The sequence below is a fragment of the Corvus cornix genome, chromosome 2 (genome assembly GCF_000738735.6).
Source record: "Corvus cornix cornix isolate S_Up_H32 chromosome 2, ASM73873v5, whole genome shotgun sequence".
Classification (NCBI taxonomy): domain Eukaryota; kingdom Metazoa; phylum Chordata; class Aves; order Passeriformes; family Corvidae; genus Corvus; species Corvus cornix.
The window spans coordinates 86,827,733-86,853,917 of NC_046333.1; the positions used below are offsets into that span (position 1 = coordinate 86,827,733).

At 41.6% G+C, this 26,185-nt stretch overlaps 1 long non-coding RNA gene across 1 annotated transcript; it reads right to left on the minus strand.

Annotated features, from left to right (window-relative positions):
* Positions 1 to 865: 865 nt before the first annotated feature.
* LOC109143862 lies at positions 866 to 24,953 on the minus strand. The gene is made up of 6 exons (XR_002044243.3): positions 24,865 to 24,953; positions 19,823 to 19,959; positions 15,885 to 15,980; positions 14,001 to 14,249; positions 9,565 to 9,617; positions 866 to 929 (listed from the first exon to the last, which is right to left on the minus strand). It is a non-coding gene; the product is annotated as an uncharacterized LOC109143862 (long non-coding RNA).
* Positions 24,954 to 26,185: the final 1,232 nt, after the last annotated feature.

The window sequence follows — 26,185 nt, forward strand, 5'->3', positions numbered from 1 at the left end:
ACAGCCTTCAGGCAGAGGCCGTGGGTGAGAGGGATAAAAAGTGGTGAAGTAAGGTTTTCCATAAGAAAACTAACTTGCTAGTGTACTGTGTAAAGTTGATAATGACTATTGTCATGGCAGCATTCAGCTGAATCTTCCCAACAAGCTCTAGAGCAAGGCAGCAGAAAGAGACTGAGCCTCCATTTTCTCTCCTGGGTTTCTTCCTTGATCAGAAGCAGAGAACGGGACTAGAGCATGACGGGAGGGAACTCAGTGAATTCTTCAACTTCCTGCAGCTTTCTGTCTACTCTACAGTAGCCCCTGAATGACTGAGCTTTGGAATATGGATGCTAAGAGAGGTTTGAGTTGATTTTTGCAAGTCCTGCATTTGTGTAGGAGCCAGAACACTTGCACATGGGAAACACCTTTCCTTACAGAGTTGTCCTTTATCACACGATCAAAACCAGCCATTACCCATTCAGCAGTCTGAGACCACACATTGAAACTTAGGTGAGCAGTGCCTGCTCAGCATGAAGAGTGGATCAATGAAGTCTGCAGAAAATCTGCTGAGGAATATTGGCTTGGGCTTCCCAGCAAGGAGAGACTAAAGATTGCTAGAGACTACAAATTACTTCATAAATATAGGTCTGTGAACAACTCATAAGCAAGAAGACAAGTGAATAATTCATCATTACTTGTAGGGAAATATCTAATCTTTTTTTTTTTTTGCAAGCTAAGCAAATTAAATCCAAGAATTATGGAGAGATTAGGGGAAATATTTAAGATTAGAGTTGTACTTTACATATGAAGTTACAGAACTTGAGCATTTTTCTTTCACTTCATTTTTATAGAAAGTTTGGCTAGAAACTTTTAATTACCTGCAGCTTTGTATTGGCAGCCAGCAGAGAATCTCTGCAGCAAACTTCCAAGATATTCCTCAGAATGTGTTTCTGTAAATAAAATGAGAATTACTTATAAGTGTGAATTACCAAGACCTGAGTCCTGAGGTGGTCTTAAAAAAAAAAATAAAAAGAAAAGGAAATTTTATTACTAAAGAATTTATTAGACACAGTTTCAGCTTTCAGCTGACTTTAGTTAATATCCTTTATTATCCTTGAACCTCTAGATTTCAGTGGCCCCTGTTTATCTAAATTTCTAATTGCTACAGGAATGGAGCCTAGATCAACTGTGAGAACATGCTAACTCAGTGATATTCTTTTTTGCTGGCTTAAGCCTGACCTGGGACATTGCTATATCATAGTTTGCCTTTCCTATCTCGTGAGCTTTCTCCATGCTGAAGTTTTCTGGGGCACATTCCTTAGAAATAGAGAGATTGAGAGACAAAGAGCTCTCTGCTGGGCATATCTGAAACTGCTAGGCCAAGAAATAAAGTAACTGGGACTTCTTATGCATTGGGTTTTTTGGCAACTGCATGCTAGAAGTTGTCATGTTGTTTAAACAAAAAGACACAACTTGTCCCAGGCCTGGAAGACTGGGTTTCTGCTGAGGTCTACATATTTTGGTTGTTTAAGTAGGATCCCAAATATCTGATTTTGATAAATTAGAAAATATTAAATCTCAACTATGGGAAGCTGTGTCTCTAATATCTGGTGTTTTAAGCACCTAAAATTACATGCTAGCAGGTCCCATGCTCTTGGTAACACTCTTGCTTGTTACTCTTCTGATGTGTCTAAACTCCAAGATAAAATTATAAATTCAGCAACTGGCATTTGGAAAAGCCTAAATTTCTTAACTCATTATGCAGGGAAGATTATCTCAGAATGGCATGTAATCTCAAAACTGGATTTTTATATAGCTTGAAAATTAAAACTGTATTAGACTTGATTATATCACATTTGGCCAGCACATTGTCACAGAATCTATTTTAAACATTCAAAAGTGTCATTATCACTATTATTAGTGCTCATTACCTAGATTGATAGGAGCCCCAAGCTCCTGCCAAGGTTCTAGAGCCAGTACAAAAGGAACTTTCTGGTTAACGTTTTCCTATACAGTTCAAAACCTGCAAAACCTTTTCAAAACCATCTTTAAAAGAAGACAGACCACTTTTTCAAATTCTGCTCAGAGGGATTTTTGCTTTGTTTGAAAAGAAGTAAGAACCATATTTTAGATTTGCAATCAGACCGAGACTGAAAACAAATGCAGCCATATAACCTGCTGCGAGACAGAAAGTATAAGAAATTATTTTCTGAACAGTGTTGCAGCAGAAAGCGATTTTCAATCAGATAAAGAGGAACCTTATCATTAAATAACAGGACTAGAGCAAAGTCTGAACCACCAGGGCTTGACTGCCTTTCTTAAATTTTATACACTTTGTCTCATCATTAGTCTTGGCAAAACACCTATATCAGTGTGGAGTTGTTATCTTTCAGGCAGCCAATAGCTACAAGACTTGGGAATGTGGGCATAGGTGTGACAAAATTAAATATGACACACTTCTGGGTGTTATAGACTGCTAGGCAAACGGACCCAGCATCAGTGAGTAAATGTTGAATGAATGCACCCCCCCTGAGCTGCAGATTTGATTGGCTGTGAAGTGACCCTCAAATAGATGGCAATGTCTAAAGGGAAAATGTAATAACCAGCTTGGTGCTGGCAAAACACATCCACCTCCTCCGCTGCCATGACCTACAGGAGGGTGCACATCTGCCTGTCAGGTGCAGTGTTACCAGGAGCAGTCCCCTGGGGGCTTCACAACCCTCCTGTGAAGCCATCAGTCTAGCTAAGACTGGGACACGAGCTTCAGTCACACACTTCCCATGTCTGAGGAGACTGCTTAACAGTTCTGTGTGCTGAATTTAAGAGCCCTCTGCTATCGGCCTTCTCCTCAAATAATTGTCGAGGGAACATGTTCAAAACCTGCTTTTGGATAACTGAAATCTTGGAGGGGGATGTCTTTTACATTCATATTGTCCTCTTTTTTGGTTTGTTTTTAAAATTTCTTCGCATCTTTTTGTTGTTCTTTCAACATCAAAGGCACTAGAACTAGAAACAATTGCCAGGAGTGTCTTTTAGTGTTTTCGTGTTCTCTGTTTGCCATTAGCTTTTGAGGACCTTCCTTTCCCTTGGCCGTCCTCCACAACATCTCATACATTTCAAGTGGGAGTGCCTAAAGAATGGGCAGTTTTCAAGCCTAACTGATGGCTGAATGTGAGGCAACATGGCAAATATTAATTGGGACTCTATTCTTGATGCTACAAGACAGCAGGGAATAAAGAACAAAGTCATAATGAGCAAATTGCCTGGAAGAAAAAGATGCTGCCACTGACAACAGCAAGTCACCTACTGTGTTAACAAGCTGGACCTTCATTAGTTTTTTAGGGTTTAGCATGAATTTCCTCCACATATAAAAATATTTTCAGTCATGTAAGGAAGAAGAGGCCAACTTCATCCACTTTTTTTCAGGGCAACACAGATGCTCACCTAATGTGGATAGAGCCCAGCTCACTAAACAACCACAGAGCAGAGACTGGGCAGTATGACTGGGCACAGTCACTGCAATCCCTTTATCAGGGTCCTGAAATGCTCAGCTTCCTCTTTCAAGTAATGATGAAATTTAAACACTGTGAGATGAAACATCTGTGAGCATGGAAAGGTTTAGCTGGGGACATGAACTACTTCTGTCAGAGCAAGATGCACAACCTGAGTTATGCAGAAATATGGCAAGGAAGGCACGAGGCTCCTGGAGCAGCAGGGTCATAGTGGTTACACAGAAAAATCCCAACAGTGTACAAATTAAATGGTGAGGGGTTCTTTCCCTTTTTTTTTTTTTTAAATTAACCACCTTGTTTCCAACTACACCATCTGTGGTATCATGTTTGTTCTTCATAAGATACTCTTAAAAGAAGGATAATTATCAATTTAGTAACAAGATAGTACTTTTAATATTTCCTGTAATATGTTTCTAAAGTCTTATCCATATGTTTTCAGAAGACCGTATCATAGACAATCAGTGGGAAGCCAGGAACATGGTAATAAATGCCTGTGGTAGAAAAGCTAAGAAAGAAAATAATGGTGTTCTCTCCCAGACCTATTTCCTGCACTCTCTCTAAGACAATAGGTGGTAACATGTTTTCATGTCCAAGCATCCGGTCACTGGAGCAAAAAAGGCAGTCTCCACCATGAGGAAAATGGGCAAAATAGAGGCATATGAGCATGAAACAACATCAAAGAAGAGAATAAACAATTTTCCTTCTTAAAATCATCGTTTTAGGGTAGCAGCAGCTTCAAATGAGAAATAGGTTGTGTGAGCTGCCTGACACACTACATTACACTACATTACTCTGAGCACAACATGATGACCCACTCTAAAAGCTGCAGAGTTGAGTTTGAGAGCTGGTACCACAATGACAGGAAAGAAATCTGCCCTAAATCTGGTAAGAGTTTTTGACAATTATCAATTCAGAAATACTCCAAGCACAACAAGTACAGCATCCAAATCACAGCTTGTAAACTGCCATTATTTATTAAAGTGAGGGCATTTTGAGACCTGGGAGGTATAAAACTGAGCCTGTGGGAAAAAGAAACTACCAAGAAATGAAAGAGTGAGAGAGCACTGCTGTAAAAGGTAAACTGTTTCAAAAAAGTTAAAGATGGAAAAGTCCTGCTAGGTCATGTGAGTCAGTGCCCTTACAAGCGCATGAGAGAGAGACAACAACAAAAGTGCTCTGGGCTTGAACGTCACACACTGGCTGAGGTTGCAGTGACAAATTACAGAAAAAATGGCCAGCCACCTCCAGGGAGGGTCTCTGCTGTGACCTCAGGGGAACCAGAAACACAGGGCTTGCTTAATCTTGGTACCTGCCTATTACGTCTCTGTTGGGAAAAGAGAAGTATCTTGGAAAGACAGTCACAAATATCCCCCTAAAGCTATTCGTTTTCCATTGCTGATAAATAAAAGACAGTGAAAAAGTCCAGGTATGAGAGGACACCAGGTCAGTGAGTGAGAAATGGGAGAGAATTTGGTAATGGATTGGATCCTTCTGGCCCAGCTATGTTTCCAATTATTTGTTGGAATAGGTCAGTGACAGCAGTGCAAGCTGCTTTGCTCAGAGGAAACAGAACCCAGAAATGAGAAACAGCAAATAGAAAAGAAATTGGAGAAAAAGGAGGAAAGAGAAATGACAAGGACAGGATGAAACCTAGCTGAATTCATGCTAACCCAAGCAGTACTGGGGAATAAGAATGGCTTTCAAAAATGTCCTGTAGGGGAAAGGAAAGCCAGCCAGAAAGTAGTTTCATTAATAAGTGAGAGGAAGATGAAAAAAACAGTATTTCTTCCAAGGACAAATCACCCCCTATTTTTTCCCAAATAAAATTAAAAAAAGGGGTGTAACAATTGGCAAATAATGAAAATCCTATCCAAATAGCCATTATTGTAGTGCAGGTTACAGGAAGAGCTGGAAAATTTGAATATCCACCATACAGATCAGCTGGTCTGGTTGCACTCATCCTCAGGTGATGAGGGAATTAGCTAGTTAATTTACTGAACCATTGGCAATTATTTTTGAAAGTCATAGAGAACTATGGAGGTCCCAAAGGCTGGAAATAAAGCAAATATAGTATTGATTTACACAGAAGGAAGAATGATCTTGGCAATTACTGCCCAGCACTTTTATCTTCAATCTCCAGTAAAATAATCGACCCAGCAGTACAAAAAGAGCTATTAGAAAACTTCAAGAGGGCATTGGAAACATGAGCAACAAGTGACGTGGGATAAAGAAAGAATCCATTCTAGAGGGAGTTATTGATGTTTTATACATAGAAGACTAGAATCAAAAGGTAAGGGATAAAGGTAATTAAATCAGAACAGAAGCCTCCCTTCAACAACACTTAAGCGCATGCTTAAATCTTTCCAAGTCAGGTTTGAGCAACCACTGCATGAAAGGACAGGCTTGTTTGCATTCACGAAGTTCACCAACAAGCATAAACAATTTGCTTAATAAAGACCTACAGGAAGAGCAACAGCAGAAGGGAGAGTGATAAGGAGCCCTGCACAAAACCGCAGCAGAGAGACTGATGAGGTAGCAGGAGCAAGATGTTCACAGGGTTCCTTTCAGTTTTGACTCTGAGTCATACCTTCATTAGAAATGCAAAAGATGTCGCAAAGTGCACACTCAGGAACAGAAGAGAAAGGGCAGAAATACAGCAATACATATGTATCTAGAGAATTAAAGTGAGAAGTAACAAAAGGAAATTCAATGTAAAACAAAACCTGCACTAACCCCTACTAACACAATCCAAAGCAAAGTGTTTCAAGAAAGAGAAACCCCAAATAAACAATGTCAGGCACTCAGGAAGAACAAAACTGGACAGCAAATTGTTCACTGCTTGTAAATTATGGATAAAGCCAGTAGATCATAGTGAAGAGGGGTGCTGGACTTTCTCACTTGCTCCATGCTGAAGCAGGGGAACTCACACTGAGAACCCTCATTAGGTACCAGACAACCCAATTAAAAATACTGGAGAGGGTCCAAAGAAAGAAAGGCAAAAATGATTAAGGTATCAAGGTATGGCATTTGAGGAGAGACTATGGCATTAAAGTTTCATTTTACAGCTTTGCTGTGTTATAAGACTTCAATCATGCCATCCACTCCATGTCCTCCATGGAGAAAATTGCAGAATGGTGTCTGGGAGCTGGTCATATGCAATCACTTTTCCTGATGCCTGTAGCTCCATTTCTGGCATGGAGACAAAAATTATGAGTTTACTACAGCCCAAATACCTCCACACAAAATGGAAAGGGCAAGAGTAAGGTTTTGTTGCGCTCCTTGCCAAAGCAAAGATCAGACTTCACAGCTTAGAGAAAAGAGGAGTGACACAGATAGAAGCCATGCATTCCTGCTTCTAAACCTGAATGACTCCAACATTTTATATACATAAGACAAAGCTACCTTTGAGATTGCCCTATGGATGATATAATCTCCACAGCCTTACTCGAGATAGATGTTAACTGCATGTCAGACATATCCCTGGTATCAGGGTTCAGGGTTGGGGTCCCTCAAGAATACTAAGTTCAGCTTCTGCAATTATTTTCTCACTTTATTTTTTCTTACTGATGGTAATAGAATTTTTCCCTTTAAATGATTTCCTTTATTTCTTGCCATCTCTCACTCAGGTCATTACAATTATTTATCATTGTTCCTTGCTATTTTTAATGCTTAGCATCTGTGTGAAGAATGCATACTCAAGGCTTGAAAAAGAATGACATAGTAATTTTGCCAGTTTATTGAAGAAAATTATAGGTACACAATGGTGAGAAAATAGTGTCAGGTTAATATTGGGGTCCCTCCCCCTGCCACGTATCCCTGGGAGAGGGGCCCTGGGGGGAGGCACGGGGTTTCCCTGCCCCTGCTCAGCCTCATTCCCCATTGGTTGTTTTGTGTTCCCCTGCCCAGGCAAGGACCCTCGGGTCCCGTGACTGGAACAGTTCCTCAGCAGAGCCCCGGCCATGCGGCTGGAGAAATAAACATCTCTGAAACATCTAGCAAGAATCTGTCCATAGATATTTCTTTTCCATGGGCCTCGTTGTCTGATACACGTGTTACAGTATCCCCACTGTAACAGAATAACACAGAAATGAGGGAACACATATGGCTGGAAAAATCTGACATATTAAATACTGATATAACTGCTTGGCAGAAGGTCATGTAGGTGCTCAGCTATCATTTCTAAACCCCTGATTTAAATCAGACACAGGCCAGAGTTGACAAAAAACTTAATAACCATTAATGACCTTGTGCTGTCAGCTCAGGTCTGATTATTAGCAGGTAACTGCCCGACAGAGGTGTGGGCTCACATACACATGCACAGAGCAGCAGGCTGTCTGATTACCTACAGCTAAACAGGTCAAGACAGGTATAAAATATCCTTCTGATGGCTAAACATCAGCTCAGAATTCAGGACTGAGAGCTGTGCCTGAATGATGTCGAGAAAGAGCACTCTAGCTGCATTCACTCTCTGGCATTTCCCTTTGGAAGAGGATTTACCAGAGATGCTACAAAAGACACATAAGCACCTCCTTTTGCTTGCCTGCTGCTGCATGGCTGTATCCTGACATAGAGGTGAAAAAGCAGCTGTGCTTCTTCAGGGTCCCCTGTCCTTATCACAACTACCAGCCCCACTTCAGTCTTCCAGTAATAATAGCAATCCCCCAGTTTTTCTAGATATAATTAAAACCACCATAGCCATGGCCAGTTATGGCTGCTGTAGGATTTTGTTTCCGAGATCCTATTTTCATTTTCACAGAAGTATCTGTATCTTGAGCCAAAACTTCCTAAGACTGCTCTATGCCTGAGGGAAAATTTTGTTTTGTCTTTTTGAAGGCTTGATCAAATGCTGTACAGCCAGGGCTTTAGAACAAGGAGACAAAAGGAAAAGGATGTGGCTTTTTTAATAGCAAAAATAGTTGCGACTTTATTTGAGCTTTCTTTATGGTTTCAGCCACAGAGAGATCAACTGCAAAAATGTTTGACAGGATGGTAGCTTTTACAGAAGATATTATGAGGTCTTGAAAGTCATATTCAGTGACGCAGGGAATTTTGTGCACATGCTCTCCTCTCTCAGCTCCAGCACCTCTAATAATACCACTTCCAAACAGCATTCCCTGAGAGGGCTGCTTGCTGTTCTCAGTCTTTCTGACTTTGCCTTTTTTAAATTTTGAAATGCTTCACTTTAGATTCAGAAAGCTTTTGTGAGTTAAAACAATGCTCATATAACCTCTCTGCATTCAAAACAAAGCAAAGAGAATGGGAAGAAATAAAAAAAAATGCTATCTCACAAAATATATTCAAATCCTTCAACAATATTAAGGTAATATTATCCCTGTGGGTTACTTATTTACTTTTGACACTTTTTTGGCTTAATCTCTGTGTAGATGAAACACTAGCTTGTGACCAGTTATAGTTCTGGCCTCTTAGGGAAAAAAATAATCAGGCAATGGTTAATAAAAGCAAGCAATAGGTTATTTTCCATCAACTCAGCTGCAGAATTTCTTCAACCAAAATACCTGACACAGCAGCCATCACATTTCTGAGGACTCTCCAAAGATTTACAGCAATTTATTCTCAAAAAAATTAAAATGAAATCTGATTTTAGGAGCAAAGAGATGGGGGAATTATTGCCTGGAGGATTAAAAGAAAAAAACCTCGCTGAAAATCTGGGTAATAAAGTCAGAGTCTTTCAGCTTTGGCCATTCACCAGTGGCGTTTTTCCAATACATTAATATTTCTACTGGTCTGTGAGGTATTACTGACTCTGCCACAGTCTGTCATTCCTAAGGAAGCAGTCTCAGGTGCCAGTGACAGGCTTCAGCAGCTACACAAAGAAGACTTCCAACTCACCAAGGTGAATTAGCAGCCTAGCAGCACTGTGTTTAATATCCCACTCGGAAAGGTACAATTCTGTTAGCAATATAGCACTCAGGAACACCTTCAGAGTCCCAGTCTGGAAATCCCTAGGCCATCCTATTTCTTCATGCCTTTCTGAGCTGGCTGCTCCCTTCCCTCAGATGTCCTGAGGCAAGAATGCCTGCTCCCCAAAATAGCTCAGAGCTGACATCTTTACCTGTGATGCTTGCTCAGCCCCATGGTCTCTGATGCACAAATGAACCAGCAGTGCTGAAATGAAAGATAAGAATTTTTTAATCGCAGTCGATGAACTACTATGGTTTTGAATCCTTTTTACATCTTCAGCAATTTTTTATTAGCATTGCTTTGAGGAACATTTAAAAAAAAAAAAGTAGTTCATGGATTCTTTTGGGCTTCACTCTGATTTTAGGGTTGAGCTAAATGTTAAATCACAAAGGACTAAAAATATTTCCTACTAGATTCTCTTTAAATTTAGAATGGTGAATAACAGTTCAATTTCATTCCCCTTTATTTGGCACTGGTCAGGCTACATGGCAATTATTCTGTCCAGTTTTGTGTTCCCAGATACAGGGATGTTGACCAACAGAGTGAACTAAGCAGGGGACCACCACAATGTTTCTTGCTATGTGAGATAAGGCTGAGGAAACAAGGCTCGTTCACCCCAAAGGAAAAAGCAACCTACCAGCAGCCTGCCAAAGAGGTCATTGAGAAGATGGAAGCAGGCTCTTCACTGAGATGTGTGATCATAGAACAGGACAGTGGCCAAAAAAGGAATAAGGGCATCTCCAGACAGGATATAAGGAGAAACCTTTCCGCTACAGAGACAGGCAGACTTTGATGCAGATTATCCAAAAAGGTTGTGCAGGCTCCATCCTTGAAGGTTTCCAGTGCCTGACTGGATAAGGCCCAGAGAAGCCAGGTCTGACTTCAGCAGGCTCTGCTCGGAGGTAAGCTCTCCCTAAAGCCCTTCCCTCCGGACTGTGTGATTCTGCAGCTCCCCCAGACACTGTACACTACTAATTGATCAACATTGTGGCCACAGCCTGTGGTGACTATATACAGTGATTGTCTTGGTGGAGCTCAAGGACTTGGGAGAGGCACTGAAGGCCTCCTCTTTAGCTGCACACCTGCAGGTTTCAAGAAACACTGCCTTCAAGCTCTAGAACCTTCCTATAGCCCACAGAGTTAATTCCCTAGTGCACTAACACTGCATTCAAGGCCATCCTTCAGATATCTTGGATGAGTCTGAATTACTTTGATTCTCACCTTCTGTTTTGTAAAGCAGAAACATCCACAGAAAGAAACAGGAAACTTGCAAAAAATTAAGTTTTTAATCCAGTGCCTCACTACAGAAGGCTGCTTTGTCCTGATTTCCATTTGCACAGCTCCTGGAGGCACAGTGTGCCACGGGGATATGCAGCTGGGGCATTAGCTGGGGCTCATAAATACGGCTGTTTCCCTAAGTATTTGTTGATGTGCTTTATTGCTCTGTTTGGAATCACTGGCCATTTAAAAATACTGTTATCAGCTGCTTATGCAGTTGCAGTGATCCAGTTCTGCAAAAGGGGCTTCTCCAGCCATAACAACTCTGTATTGAAATGTCTAATCATTTGCAGAAAACCATTCTTGTGGTTACGAAGCAGACACATGCAGCCCCACACCTGTCAGAAACAACATGCTGAGAAGCCAGAGATTTCCCCTCAGTTGACTTGTTCCTCTTGCGCCTACTTTCTGAGAGTAAGGGGACACACCAGAGACTTCTCTGTCTAAATTGGGAAAGTTATTTTCAGCATGACTACTCTCTGCCGTACTAGGCAGTGGAGGTGGAGGTGTTCAGGGCTTAGGGACTGAGCTCTTCCATATTCCCACTGCTGGATGGGACTCAAATGTTTTATCATCCTGGCCTCCTTTCCCATCCAAGTTTCTCCACATAGCAACACACAGCCCTCTGCTAGAAAATGAATGTAAGTCCCAGAGCTGTGGAGACAGTTCTGAGGACTTCAAAAATTGCCCCAGATTGTAAGGAGACCCATGCATATACCAGCATGTTTTAAACGGGTGCTCTCCCCATCCAAGCTCATGCTCCTAATTTATCTGTGCATGCAGTCACAGGCTGCCTGCCCAGACAGCCCAGGACAGCGAGCTGGGAAGTACACCATACTCCTCCAACCAAATCCATCCACAGGAAATGGGGCAAGAGCAAGGGAGGCTCCAGTGCCAGCTCTGGCACAAATTCATGGCATTTTCTGTGGTAGCTGTCTCCCTGCCAGAACCTGGTAGAGTGCTTGGTTTGGACTGCCTTACTGCAAAGTTTCAGAGCAAAAGGAACCATGACATTATTTAATGGAACCTCTCATATCAAAATTACACCTTTTGTACAAAATACAGAGTAGACCTGGATTTGATTAAAGACACCTGCTAGACAGGCATTTGTGGCACAGAAACCTCTGCCTGGAGCACAGACTTTGGCATCAGGAGCTGCACTGCTGTTTGCCTGGGACAGAAAACCATCTGCAGTATCTGAAGGAGGAGGGAATAATAGCAGCCTTTTCTTTCCCTCTGCTGGCAGAAAGGAGAGGAGCACTGTAGCTTTGTGCTCATCCCAAGCCTGCAGAGCTGGGTGTCTCACACTACCTTCAGTAAAGGACATGTAACTAAAAACAGCCGTATGGATTTTTCTCTTCCTTTTGTTTCTTTCCCTTTCTTAAATCTTACCTTCTTTATCAGATTCTTTTTGCGCAATTTTTTTAGATTAGAACAAGTGTTTACAGCCTGGTAATATACTCTTGACAAAAGTATTTTATAATGAATAGATTTGACAGCCCTCTAACTATTGACTCTCACACTAAAAAAATTGATTGAGATTTCCAGCAGAATAATTATAGACATGTAAAATCAGTGATTAATGAGCTTTTTAAGGAGAGCTAAAACCATTGAATCATAACATGCAACTTTCATATCAAGGGCAACAATCACAGCGTCAGGAATTTGTAGTCTTGTGTAAAAACAAAAGCCCAAAATCTGTAGTCTTTTTACAATCCATGCAAGCCAGAAATTTCTCTGAAGTGGCATGGGATGTATGTCAAGGGAAATTTATCCTGCACAGTTTCACATTAGTTTTTATCCTGATATCAACTCTGCATTGTGAGGCTTCCAGTTGATCTGCTGGCCCCCATAAAAATCAGCCTGCTCACATGAAATAATTATTCACCTCTGCATACTTCCTCTCCCAACCTCCAAAAACATTCTTGTAAAGCTTAAAAAGGGCACGTTGGTTGGCTGGGCATTTTGTTGTTAGCAGGCTGGGCCCTTAAGCCTGTTGATGACAAAGGACAGAGGACAGGGAAACAGGGAGCCTGCCCCCACACACCAAAACCCATTGTGTGCTTCTGCCAGTTCTCATTTGCTGTGGACAGGAAGACAAAATATGGAAACAGTGCAGGAAAGGTCACTCTCAAGTTACTTCAAAACCAGCTGAAGCTCTGATCTGCCAGATGTCTTACAAGAAAGTTGAGGTTTTTCATGAAATTCTGTATCAATTTCCACACCAAAGAGGTTCAGATAAGCTTACACCTCTGTCTGAACCTCCAAACCTTTTGAAGTTTGCCATCACTGCCATTTTTCTCCCATACTGCTATTTTCCCTCACTCTGACTGAGCTCTTACAGAACTACCCAGCCCTGATAACCGTGGAGAAAATGATAGGAAAGGGGACTTTAAAATAGAAGCAAAAGTAGTGTTTTCAGAAATTACAGGCTGGCACATAGAGAATTATGGCCAGTGATCCAGGGAAATCCTAACACAGGATATCTGGTAAGTATGACTTTGAGCAAACATCAGTAAACCAACACAGACATTTGCTTGTGTTGTTTTATACCTCTGCTCACGCTGGCCTGTCGTGCTCAACCATTTAATCTGAGAAGACAGAACAAAGTGCAGAAAGCTGTGGGCCTGGAGGTCAGGAGGTGGCTTTCAATTTCTGGCCCTGATGCCCCCTGCCCTGAGCAGACCACCTCACCTCTTGCTGTCCTGACTGTATACAGAGGAGTAAGAGGATCTCTCTCCTTCCTAGGTCATGGTGAGGCTTCACTCATCTTGCACTGAAGATGATCTTTGTGTGAACAGTTAGCATGCTTGACTAACATGAAGGTGGACTAAATTTTGGTGCTCTTATTCATGTAGAAACATGTGAAGTCTCATTGTACCCCCTGAAAAGCTTGGATCCTTAAATAAGTAGGATCAATCCCTTCTTCTTTGGGACTGTAGATGGCAGAGAAAACTGACTGGGCATGGGTGAAATTTTGAATATTGAAAATAAATTAGGAAATTGAACTATTGCCTACAAACCAGAGGCATAATTCCCTACAGTGCCTTTTCCTGGGGCCAGGAGCACAATGGCTATTTGTTATCAGCAGAGGTGTAGTGTTGCCACAGTAATTGAAACAGACTGCTCCCTCTGGCATACACCAAGCAGCAGTGGTTTACTGTGAGGGAGGGCTAGACAAGTAGGGGAACAGAGGAAAAAACATGTAAAATATGGATAAAATTGCCCATTAATAGCTAAAAAGCCTCATTGTGTTCGGCATGACACCAAGCCCAGCAATGCCACAGGTGGCAGCTCAGCAATGTTTACCTGCAAGTGAGCTGCAGCTTTCCTTCCAGGAGAGTAGTTCTTGCCTTTCACTCACAGAGCTCTCCCTCACGCTGACAAGTGGGCAATCACTGCTTGATCACTGGAATATTTTATGCAATAGGAATCTCCTGCAGGGATTTGGCAATGCAGTCCTGGTGTCTCACTTGGCTTCTCCAGATGTTCCTTGCCCAGCCATATCTTCGAGCATTGCAAAGTGTTAGCTGTGGATCATGATCAAAACATCTATGGCTGGAAGAAAAGAGACAGATTTGCTTTACTTCTCTATGGTTAGGACAAGGATGGACAGTATTTTGTTGGTAGTAGGGTATTGTTCTGTTTTATGCTCTTTTTATGTACTCCCCAGACTTATTCTCTGTAATTTTCCACTTTGTATAAAAAGAGCTGTGGGTTTCCTTTGGCTCTCTACAAATACCTACATTAAAACTCTGGATACACAAAAGATGTGGACAGGGCACCAAAATAAGCACTCTTGGCCCTTTCGTTTGTTGTTAGCAATTGGGAGCATTGTTACTGCTCAGAATCACAGAGGCATTCAAAATGTGCTGGATGCTGGCAGGCGAGACTCAAGAGCACAGCTCGAGCCCTGGGTGAGCATGGTCTGGGACACTGCAACAGCCAGTGAAGAGACTCAGGTCTGGGCTTTGATGAATGGTGTCTCTGGGTCCTACTCACTGAAGCCTAGAGTCAGATTTAGACCTCATGTCTCAAATTGTCCCTCTTAAAATAATATTCCTAGTGATGTTTGGACCAAAGAAACAGCAGTGAATAGCTACAGTTCTGCAATCCTTTTTCTTAATGCCCACAATATTTCATGAGATCTCAGAAGGGAACTTGGATGCTAAATTCCCGTTTCCTTTACAAAGGCTCTTGCAGGAACTCATTGGTGGAGTGATGATGAAAGCCAGCAGTTCATTTTGCCATTTGGACTTCCAGAGTGGCAGTAACAAATATCTGGGCTTCTGTTTCATGGTGTTTCCAAGTGAACAGCACTTCTTTTGCAGCCACTAAGCTGGGGATTTGCTGCTTCATGCTGTTCTGGAAGCTCACCATGAGACTGAGAACCACCCTATATGTTTTCCTCCCCTCACATCTTTACTAGCAATATAAGTTTTACAGGCCAGATTCTGGAATAGAAACTTTCTTGCCAGCATTCCACCCGTTAGTCATGAGCAAGTCCACTTCTTCCATAACAGAATCATGGGATCTGTGATGTTAAGATGAACAGGAAGCAGCAAAAGCTGTTTTAATTACCAAAGATAGGACATGTTTGGAGGACAGATCTAAAATCTACTGATCTCAGTGGAAGCCTTTTTCCACTGAACTAAGCAGGCTTTTGATCAGATCCCCAGTTAAGGAAAATGGTGTTGCTGCTGCTTAGCTGTTTTTCACTGTAGGTTGATCAACCTTGGCCTTTCTTGCTCATCTCAGAGCAGGCCCTCTGACTGGCCTGGAGAAAAGCCCTGTCTCCTTGTCTTGACAGGTCATTCTGCCTTTTACTTCACCTCTCCATTTTCCCTGCTGCTCTTCCTGGTTGCTCTATGCTCTTTTTGCTGACTCCCAGGAGAAGAGACAAAGTTTTACAGAGGAGCAGTGAAGCTGAATGGCTGCTACTGAGAAAGCAATCCCTGGGTCTTCACAGCCCTGCAGAGCCACTGAAAAGTACAATAAAGATGAGAGTGGTGAGGAATATGTAAGAATGGAAATTGCTTTAAAGGGCCCACGAGATTGATATTGCTCATGAACCATGAGACACCACCTCTCTGAGTGGTAGGGACGGTTTCTCCTCTCTCTAAGAGATTCTTATCCTCCTCAGGACATCTGCAGGAGACCATTTCTGTAAATTGTGATTTGAAAGCCTCTCACCTGATGTGACTCCTGGGGGTAAACGCAGCATCACTTCAGTGCAATCCCAGCATGAAAAAGTTAATAAGGTATATGTCACTGAGAAACCAATTGTACCTGCAGGGTAAGAAAAGGTCACGCATGAGTGCATGAAAACTGGACATGCTGCATAAACTGTTGATTGAAATCTCCTTTTCACTCATATATGAACACATTGAGTGCAAACAGGATCAGGACACAAAGAGAAATAAGACTGACAATATTTCACATTGATGAACTTTGGCTGGATTTTCTTTCATTTTCTTTTTCCCACGGTACACTGGCTACTTAGATGTTAGGTGAGCTGGACATACTTTCTCCTTCCTCTGGTAATTAAAACACTCAGACCAATCTCATGTACAGAAGAAAGAAAATAATGGGGGCAACTGGCTTCTTTAATGATGGGAAATTCTGGAAGAATTTGATGGCCCCTCTGAATTTCAAAACAGATGTTACTCGGTGCCAGCAGTTGGATCAGTCTGTGGTGTAAATGATCATGAGCACAGTGACAGAGCCGTTGATTTCATTAGGGCAGCTCCTATAACACTGTGTCATGTGCTTTATGGTCTTAAAAATAACAATTTCATAAGCACAGCCTGCAGTGCCAGCAGTTATATTATCTCCAGGACAAAGAGAGATGCATATGGACTTAATGAAGAGAAAGTGAAGCGTTTGTTAAGACTGTAAATGAAATAGGAAATTGTGTCATCTAGAGGAGCATATTGGGTGCCATTGCTTTGTTATCTGATTTCCTGTAGCACTGGTAGAGACAGCGTGTTTTAATTAAGGTTTTAGAAGGACTTCGTTGAGAAAAGATTTATAGAACCAGATTCTGTTCATGTGGTTCTATCAAAACCAAAGGGTTGTGTGGAATTGCCTAAAATTTGCCAGAATTTCCTTTTAAAAGCAAGCTGGGGAAAAGCTATGATGAAGATATGCAGACATAGCCTTTCCATATAGTCATATGACACTTCCGTCATTCTGTCATCCTGTTTTGAAATAATTTTTTGTCTTAACTTTTTAACGAATTTCATGTTGTATAATATAGAAGATTGCACATAGTCAGAATCATATTCATAGCACTCCAATTTGCCCTTTGTATATTTTGCACATTATACAGTGCAATGTAATGCAAAATGAGAAGTCAAATCCGTAAGGAAACAGATCTAACAGCTTTAAAAGCACTTGTTTCTGTGGATAATTGAAACATCTTTAAACATAGATCTTATTCACAGGAGTGATGCTCTCCAGCAAGTCAGATGTTCATCTTCCTTCATAGCTTAGATTCAAATCAGATGAAAAACAAAGAACGGGAAGTCAGGAAAGCCATTTAAGAAGACAGGGAAGATAGAAAAGCATTTTTACCTTGACACTAACAAAGCTAGAAAGGGACAGAAAAGGTTACTAGAGAGACAGTGTGCACATGAATACATGCACACACAAACCTGCGCAGTACAGTACAATCCTTGCTTGGTCTCCATATATTTGGTCCCTGGGTCCATTTTGGAAATTGATGAAATGACACATGCTGAGAGAAAGTGCCTTTTGTCCAAAGATTACAATTGCAGTACACAGGATATGAAATAAACTTCATCACCTGGTGGAAACCAGACCCAGAAAGACAAAGCCCACAAAGTCAGTGAAGTCCCTTTTAATCCCATGAGAGCTGTATGCCTAAACGTCTTTGAAGATTCGCCCCTAAACAACACCTCCAAGGACCCACAAAAAGCATATAGCTGAGGGACATACCTAAGCCAGATATTTTTAATGTCCTAATTGAATGCTTTCCCCACAAAAATCACTGTTTTCTCCCTGCCTGCATGAGACTGCTGCTCATGTGGCATTCACTGCCTTATGTTCTCCTGTGATAACGGGTTGTAACTGTATGCACAGTAGTCTAAGCTTCTCTCGAATAACAAAATTATTGAAAACCAGATAATGTTCACTACCACAGCTTGCTTCAACAGTCATAATTGTAGGAACAAAAGAAATCCTCTTTCATTTCTTATTAAATGCTTTGATGGTGTTAGAAGGAATGTCCTGGTTTTCTTTATTTCTTATGTTACATTAACAACCAAAAGAATTCTAGGGAACTGAAAAGCTTTGGAGAAATGCCTTTCAATCCCAAACTGGAAAAGATTATCAGGAGTAAGCCTAAACTCTTTACAAAAAAAATGTAATTTAAAATGACCAGAGTAGAGTCAATGTCCACTGTTATGGGTTTCATCATTCATACAGTACAAGACAACTGCTGAATAACCCAGAGCTGTTAAGGACCAGATTTTGCTCAGAGTAAGGTCCTTATCAGAACAGGCAGTAGAGAAATGTGCAAATGCCTGAAAAGCACATAGAGATGGTGCCATGATACCAATAGGCCCTGGAATATTTCTCCTTCTAAAGTACCTGCCATTTTATTTGAAGGTCAGACCACTTTCAGCTAACAGCAAAAGCTGCAGCTCCTGTAACAGAAGAATTAATTAAGATCCAAATGAGAGGTGAGTTTTTATTAATCACTCTGAAACTGCTAATTTTTCCTGAACCATCCTACTGGTATGTGAAAAGGTTGTTAGCCATTTCTTAAGTCAAAATTGCTTAAATTGCCTTCACATTGGCATTGACAACACCATCCTAAAGTCTCTTTTTACTAAAGCACACTGCTCTTTCTCACTGAATTAGTGCCAAGAGTGCATGGAGTCCTGCCTAGGAAAATTAAACAGGGAAAGAGGAGAAGCCTTGGCCCCTTCAAAATCAATTGAAGCTCCTGCACAGGCATCAGTGTGTTCAGGATGGTCTTTTGCTCAAGAAAGCTACAGCTGGAAGCTATATTTATCGTCTCTCAAACATGATGGAAAAAAGAGAGCCTTTCCCAAGGCAAATAATTTGCCCTTAAAGGCATTATTAATACATAGCTGAGTTTCCCCAGGGCTTGAGCTCTGTGGGTCAGATGCAAAGCTGCTTCTTAGGCACAGTGTCATGAAGTTTTATTTTATGTTTGAAAATCTCAGCATTCCCGAGGAAGAAATGGTATTGCTGCAGCAGTTGCACAGGTGAGCACCTCATGCTTTGTAGTTAGGACGCTCTGTGAAGGCTTGTTCCTGGCCTTATGCTGGCTCTGGCCCTTGTCCCTGACCTGCCTGAGAGGAAGAGTCTTCTCTGGACACAATCCCATCACTGTTGCGGTTAAATTTTGACTGCAAGCTGAACAAGTTGTCTTAGTAGAGAAAACATTTTTGTTTCAGAGAGTGGAGTCAAGCTGCAACAGAGGGAGGATACCAAGCAATACAAAAGTATTCTAGGCATAGGAGGAGTGCAGTGACCCTCAGGGAGGACATTGCAGATTATCCCTGTTCACCAGTGAGTCATGCTACCATTTTCAGCTGTGTGGGAATAGGGTACAGCATTATACAGAGGAGTTTCTACTCACATCAGTGAGGGAAAGATGGGGAAAGATGGGAGAAAAATTATTTTAGCTTCTAGAAAAGTTCCAATTAAAATTAGATTTTAAAGTAATGCTGGGTTATTGATTAATAAAAAATCTGTGTAGACAATAAAAATACAGTCTTGTTTCATGCAACCAAATGGAAGCAAGGAAGCACGATAAAACCTGAGAAACCTTCATGTTCATCGGGTGCTGATGACCACCATGCAGAAAGCACATTCCTCACTGCTGCTGCCTTCACTGTCACCCTCCCACTGCCTGCTAACCCCCCACAAGCCCCAGCAAGCCAAGTGCCACGCCACCAATTCACCACTGAAGCACAGAGGAAGCAAGTTTTCTTTCTTCTTCCTGCCTATATATATATATATATATATATATATATATATATCTGTTTTAATTTACCATGCACCTCCCACCTCAGTGGAATATATCCCAGTAGTGCTGGGGGAACTGGAGAATGAAGACTGGGAATGTTCCTTACCATCATGGCTCGTGGCACAGCCAGGCTCCCACTGCTGTGGGTGACTTCTCCACTGCTGTGAGGGACAAGTTTGAAGGAGGTTTTCCAGTGCAATGAAGGAAGTGAGTGGGGACATCTGTCCAAAGAACCACCCCATGCTTCAAAGCAAAACAGAGAGCCTAGTGACAGATGTGCAGAGACTGGCTTGGGTAAAGTCAGTTTAAACATTGAAAAATACTACTGTCTGTCTTCCCAGAAAAAATATCCTTGACTCATTTAGCAATTACGACTAGAAAAATGAAATAGGAAATCTTTCCAGACCTGAGATGTTAAAAAAACCCCCACCCTTTCTCCATCCATATTTACTGACAGCAAAAACACCTGTGAGTGGCTTTAGGGCAGAAACCTTCCTTGAAACATTGTAAGATGTTCTTGGACACTGGGATTTAAAATGTAATTTAGTAGTCACATAAGAAAATAGTCTGGAAGGTTGAGATCATCCAATCAGAGAATAAACAGGGGCTATGTATCTTATAAATGCAAATTCAAAAAAATTTGAATATCAAATGCATCCCATGACTTGTTTTTGAACACCCACCGACAGCTTGAGACTCTCTTACATATTATTTTTCTTATACATAAAAATAGAAATGAAACCAGGAAATGTCAAAATAGAAATTATTTCAAGCACCTGTGGGTTTCAGATAATATTCTCCTTTTTGCAATAAGCAGTCCAAGAATATCTACATCCTATGGTACTATAAAATTCCCTTTCAAATTCTCTATTTATAATAACACATTCTGTTAAGTTTAATATTTTTTTTTCCTGATCAGATAATTTAAAGAAATTATTGGTAAAATATTTCAAAGAACAACTAAATTAGCTACAATGTATTAATAGGCAAACAGGTAAAGAGAAAACAGAAGAGAAATTAATTGAATAAATTATTCATTACAATTTATTCAGTCAGCTTTGATTTAAATGCTTGTTAATCTTTTGAGGGTTAATGTAGTACAGTGTTACAGTAGCTCTGGTCAGGAATTCCAATAGATGAAGTGTGATTTTTTTTCTTTTCAAAAGCTGCACTCTCAGATTTTCCATGCAATGGCAAAACTGAATAAAAAATTATTTTGGAGCTCTCAGAACATTTTGTTTCGCTAGTTGTTTTCTCCAGCAAGAAAATAATAATTTGTTTTAATAATGTCAAAACATTAAAGTATAAAGCACAAATATAAAACAATAATACAATGCAGTATCATAAACCCCAGAAGTGTAATAAATGTGCCATAGATTTCAAAAAACAGATTTTTCCCAATTTAAAAAATTATCAAAAGTGATAGCTGTTCTGTGAAAGATTTGGACAGACTGAACTCTCTCCTAACCTTTCTGAACTGTTCCAAAAGTTCATGCTCTCTTTCCATGTCCATGCTCTATGGCAAGAAACCCCTACTCAATGCGAATCATAATTCACAAGTTATAATTTCTAAATTTAATTATGAAGCTTTATCAAGAAACCTCCTCACAGGCACAGTGTTCAACACCCTAGAATATGGTGTTGTCTTGGCTGGATAGGCATAGGAACAGTCAAATGTCTTGTTTCTGTAAGGGCTACCTGACATCTAGACATGGAGCTCTTAGTTGCGGGTCCATTACCATGACACTATCTTATAGCGACAAATCAAGTGCTCAAGTAGAAATAAGGAAAGATTCACATTACACAGATTTAAATACTGATCACACATTTTAAAGACCAAAATCAGGTGTCAGAAAGAGCATAGACCCAAGTTTACAAATCCACCTGGGCTTTTAATGAGCCACAAAAGGGCTCACACTCTCTGTGTTTCCTGCTGTTAACAAGCTGCCTGAACACCTGTAAAGCCTCACTGCAAGGATTCAGCTCCTAAGCACAGTGACCTTTCCTGAGGATGCTCCTGATGTGGAAATATATGGTGGCTGTGCACATAAACGTTTCCTCGGCTGCAGTCAATCAAACCTCCTGTCTCTGACTTTCTCCAGCCTATAACTTGAGCAAGACATAAGTTTTAAGTCTCCTTCCAGAGGCTTATTGACTGCCCTCACCTAAAAATGAGCAACGTCCTCTCCTCTGGGGTCTGTGCATGTGGAATCACCTCCTGTCAAAATGACGAAGGGCTGAACTAACTGCAGGCACACCAGTGGCTTGCCAGGAGGTTAAACACTGCCCCTGACCCATGGAGGCCCAGCTCAGCTCCTTCAAAGCAGCACATCATGTAGACATGGAGAAATGAGGTTTGCAGGAGCCCCTAAAGGGCAGTAATGGGTGATGCCCACAACCAGACTCTGGATGCTGAACACAGTGTGGGCAAACACCTGAAGTGGATGTGTGACACAGCTCCAGGTGGGAGGTTGAGGGGACTCCAGCAGAAAATTGTCCCATTCTCTCCAGAAGAAGAACAAGGTCTCTCAGCAACTTGAACCGTATAGAGAGGGCTAGCAGACAAACCTCAGGGGTGGACAGGATTTCTCTACAAATCTGTACAGGCTGGAAAATAACACTGCTTTGAATGAAAATGACATTTCCCTCTCCTTCTCCTCCCCTCCTGGTCCTGCCCATGGGGTCCTGTGAGGATGGTGCAGAATGGCAATAAAAGACAGATAGCGTGTGCAAGCTCTCACGTGCGTGCATAACCTGGCACCAGCTGGGATTGTGGTACAAAGTGCTGCCTGCTGGGCTGAAATCAGGGTGGAAGCAGTGCCCAGTCCCCAGCACAGACGGTCAGAGGTGCTTAAGGCCTGGTGTGTGCGCAGTGTATAATTAGGGCATAACAAAGTCTGGTGTTTGAAAGCTTGCTCATGCTGTTCAGTTAATTATAATACGTAATTTATATATTTTATTGTTCTGTGAACTTGAAACTTCTATTTCAGTAAGACCCCAGTGACAGCTGATGTAAAATGTGCTCTTGTAAATAAACATGGGTTGCAGCAACTGGAGGGAGGATGTTCTACAGCAACAGTCATTCTCAGTTAGAATATCGGGGGGAAAATTGCAGCGCATTAAGAAAGCAATAACACTCAACAGGGTGTGCATTCATCAGGCAATGTGTATGCACAGGGAGCATGCAGGAGCACGGAGAGCAGCCAGCCATACAGGCTTAGGTAACAATTACTCTGGTGAGGTGAGTCGGGCTCTGGTGATCGATGCACAAACTGGTGCCGAGAAGAAACAAACACCAGCTCAGCTTTTGCAGGCTCCAAGTGCCACTAAGGATTTGCCGCACCAACCTGGGCAAATCACACTCCGCCTCTGGAGTCCCATTTTCCTTAAGGATGAAATTGATTAGACTGACTGACTTTCCCAGGGGAGTCACTTGTTCTGTACCAGGAAAGAGTGGCAGTACTGCTGCTGCTGCTGCTGACCGTAAAATGAGGATAATGTGTCTCGGATGGTGGGGAAACTCCTTGCTAGCACAAGTGAGTGACTCACTGTGCAGGGTTGGTAGGAAGGGGGAGCAAGAGTGGTGTTAATTCCCAGAAGGGTCTTTGCAAAGACTGGAAGACAGAGCAAGCCATCAATATCTACTCAAGACTCCTGCTGGGTCTGACCTCTCCTGTAGTTGCCCAGGACCATGCCTCTCCTGGTAATGTACAGAGGTTGGCTCCACAACCACATGGCACCCTGGGATGAACTATTCTGCAGCTGTAAGGAAGACCTTTGAGACACAGACAGTCCTCTCCACATTCAAAAACAGTATCAGAATTGGAAACAATTAATTTTGAGGTTCGTTCCCCCTCCTCCCCGCATTACATTTGCATCTGTGCTTTTTTAGAAAAAATGCATTTCCTATGTTCTGGGTTTTCTTTTTTTTTTTTTTTGAGCAACTAAAACAAATAAAAAAAATTATTCTTTTTAAAAGAAGAACAGAATTAGCAAGGCACACCTCCGGGAATTGGACAGGCAACCCACAAAACAGCCTTCAAATGCTCCAGCTGATTGTTTCTCACACTCATGATGTATGTGCACATGATATGCATAAATCCACTTGCCTCACACAGAGCAAACAGAAAGGGAGAGAGTTCATGGACTGCTTTTCATTCACTCACCATACACATGTTTCATTGCTGAGCATATGTATGCATGGCACATACACAAAGAGCAGCAACAGTTACATATGGTGCCTACTGCTGTTAAGAGCCTGTCACAATGCACTTCCCAGTGTCTGAACCAGGGTAGGCTCATTTGAAAGGATTTTGCAAACCACTCAGACTTACATTTTGGAGGAGATGGATAGGAGAGGGTTATAGGACAGCTTTAATGTTATTTTTATGCACAATCATGAAGCTAAATTCCCTTCCTTTCTCTCTCTCCCCTCTAGCTGACATCTCAGCATCTACTTGAGAGCACAAATTGACCAGGAATCTGCATCTGCCAAATAAATCTCCTTCTTAAGCTGTATTAGCCATCCATCTCTTTTCCTTCTCTACCTCTGCCCTTCAGGAATTAATTCAGTGTATTCCTTACAATATATTCCTTTCCACAAACCACATTTCTTTAATCTAAAAGTAAGCCAATATCTTGAACCAGGGAAAAGAAATTCCTCCTTCAACTGTCCTACCAACATCCAGGCACAAGTAGCCCGAATACACAGTGCTGTGTGTGAATAGAGATCCAAGTACCCTAACTAGTGGAGTGCCAGGTCAGAATTTTAGAGTGCAGACTTCTCTATTCCTTCTTCTTCCAACATAGCTTGTCAGTCCATTTTGACCCTTTTTTTTTCCACTGGCCAATTTTCCATCTCTTGTTTTGTGGTGTTGGACATGACCCGAGCTCATGACAAGGTGAATTTACCTGTGATACAGCAAGGTTCTACACACATTACTAAAGGGCTAACCCAATAGAGAGTGAGCTGGTTGCTCCTCAACCCTTGTGTATCCCCACAGAAAGAGCACCAATGCACGACAGCAGGCATCAGGACTGGCCCTGAATTTCCTGTCTGATTCTCAATTCCAAATGACACACAGGCAAATTCCCACCAATGCTATTTGTGCATCAGAAATATGACACAAAATTGGAGGGATGGAATACCTCTTTTATGAAGAAAGTCTGAGAGGGTTGGGTTTATCCAGTCCGGAGAAGCGAAGGCTCTGGGGAGACCATAGAGCAGCCTCCCAGAATCAAAAGGGGGCCTGCAAGAAAGATGGGACCAAACTTATGATAGGACAAGGAGTAATGGTTTTAAACTAAAAGAGGGTTGATTTAGATTACAGAAGTGAGGGTTGTGAGACACTGGTACAGGTACCTCAGAGAGATGGTAGATGCCCCATCCTTGGAAACATTCAAGGTCAGGTTGGATGGGGCTCTGAGCAACCAGTTCTAGTTGAAGATTTCGCTGCTCATTGCAGGGAGGTTGTACTAGATGACTTTTAAAAGCCCCTTCCAACACAAAAGATTCTATGACTACAACAAATTTTTATTAATTTGTAAACAGATGTAGCTTCTGCCTTTTATTAAAATAAATAAATGCAAGTAGTGACTCTGCAGAGTCAGCACATATGGAAGGAATCTAATATCACCACAGTTATGTATAAAATATCCTGTCATTATAAGCCTAATCTTGTCTCCCTTTCACTATTTAGCTTTCCAGAAGTTAAACCTGTCTTCTTGAATTTTCACAGGCTAGCTTTGATGTGCAATATTGGTGGAAAGTTTGGAGGTAAAGGGGATAAGATATTTATGTGAGGCAGCACTTGCACTACTTCCTCTCTTTTCCTTGTCCATCTTCAGATGCATTAGCATGCTGTGAAAAACCACCATTTCCCTTTTTCCTGGAACACCTAGTACCTGTCCCAAGGAAAGGAAAAGAAGCTGGTCCCATGCTCTGCAAAGAGCTTATTACTTGGCCCATCCTTAGCAGCTTCTGTTTGGGACAAGCACCAGATGAAACAGAAACATTATTTTGATGCAGAGACAGGCATTCATTAATCAAGAGGTCAGCAGCCTCTCCAAATCTCAAAAACCCAAATCCACACACAGCTTCAGAGGATGAGGTTGGTGTGGGTTGAACAGGAGAGGGAGAGCCACATGCAGAGGGGAAGCAGACCCGTGGAGGGGTGCTACTCAGTTCCCTCTCCTGTGTGTACAGAGCAACAGGATCTCTTTCAGCTTTGGATAAGCCTGAGCTCAGATTTCTATTGCTGCAGGTCTTGTCCTTGTTTTCTGCTTCTGAATGCAATAAAGCACAATGTTCTATGACTCTGTAAGCATTTTAAATTACTTCACATATGGTTTTGAATGTTTGACAGATTTATATTAAATATAAATGGTTTTTATGAAATAACTGTATGAAAGTGTTTCTTTGCAAATCACTGTGTCGGCTGTGAGCAGAACTTAAACCCAGGGCTTAAAT